General features: G+C 44.4%; 1 protein-coding gene across 1 annotated transcript in view; it reads right to left on the bottom strand.

The window, feature by feature from the left end:
* TECRL (trans-2,3-enoyl-CoA reductase like) overlaps nucleotides 1-1,257 on the bottom strand; it is a 229,588-nt gene that overhangs the window by 172,849 nt on the left and 55,482 nt on the right. The window lies entirely within an intron of this gene.

The raw sequence follows: 1,257 nt of genomic DNA, 5'->3' as shown, positions 1-1,257 counted from the left end.
TGGCTTACATGCCTTAATGGATGTGGTTGTTCTTAAACTGATTTGTGAAAGGGAGGTTAATTTTTGAAGTATAAAGGTGATAATAGCTAGAAAAACCAGGGGGTGGCCTGCAGTATAGTAAATTACCTGGTATGGCTTTTCTATTCATAAGGTTTTGAAAGATTTCAAAGAGCAGCTTTCAAAAATGGTTGCAGCAGTATATTGATAGAGAACTTCCAGAGGTGCAAGCTGGATTCAGAAAAGGACGTGGAACAAAGGATATTATAGCTGTTGTCAAATGGACCTTGGCTCAAGGCAAATCATACCAGAAAGATGTTTACTTGTGTTTTATTGACTATGCAAAGGCATTTGACTGTGTGGCTCATGACAAATGATGGATAACATTGAGAAGAATGGGAATTCCCGAACACTTGATTGTACTCATGAGGAACCTGTACCTTGACCAAGAGGCTGTTGTTCGAACTGAACAAGGGGACACTGCATGGTTTAAAATCAGGAAGGGAGTGCGTCAGGGTTGTATCCTTGCCCCATACTTATTCAATCTATATGCTGAGCAAATAATACGAGAAGCTGGACTATATGAAGTGTTGCAGGGATCCAGTTAAGGGTGGTTGGAGGGGTCCAACAGATAAGGAAGATAAACTTGTTTGTCAGTTTTTCCTCCTGTGGTGACATGTTGCTGTGAGTCTTGAGGCTGTGCCACAGTTGTTTCAAACCCAGTGAGTTGCACATGGTGCACAGGTGTCAGCCTGGCTTGCAGACTGAGACAGACTAGAAAGAAGGAGGAGGCCATCCCCTGTCTTAGAGTTCTGTATTTCACTGTAACGCCTGACAGAAGTCACAGACACCCAAGGGATCATCTCACATAGTAGTGGTGAGGGCTGGCAGGCTGGTGAGTCCCAGGTCCTTGAGTGGTCTGGAGGATCCTCCCAATTCTTGGGCTTTGATGAACCTTTATCAGCAGATCAGATGGCAGCTGCTGTCCCAAATCCAGGGGTGAGATGAGGATGAGCCAAAACACAAAACCGGAGCAAGAGGAGGGCAAACCTTCCCAGGAGATTCTTAGGTATACCCTCAAGGGAGCTAAGGGTGGTGATTTGAATTACACCCTCCAGTAAGTCAGGACTCAAGATACATTCAATCTGTGTTGCTCCAACAGAAATAACCTAAGTGGATGGCTTTAACAATCAGCAGCTCAAGACAAATCCCATCACAGAACCTATTGCCAGTCATTATAGGGAACAACTACTAACAGCT

The sequence above is a fragment of the Orycteropus afer genome, unplaced genomic scaffold (assembly GCF_000298275.1).
Source record: "Orycteropus afer afer isolate SDZICR_OR568_19922 unplaced genomic scaffold, OryAfe1.0 scaffold00938, whole genome shotgun sequence".
Lineage (NCBI taxonomy): Eukaryota > Metazoa > Chordata > Mammalia > Tubulidentata > Orycteropodidae > Orycteropus > Orycteropus afer.
Note: the sequence above shows the minus strand (reverse complement) of the source record. Positions and strands in the feature narration are given on the sequence as shown.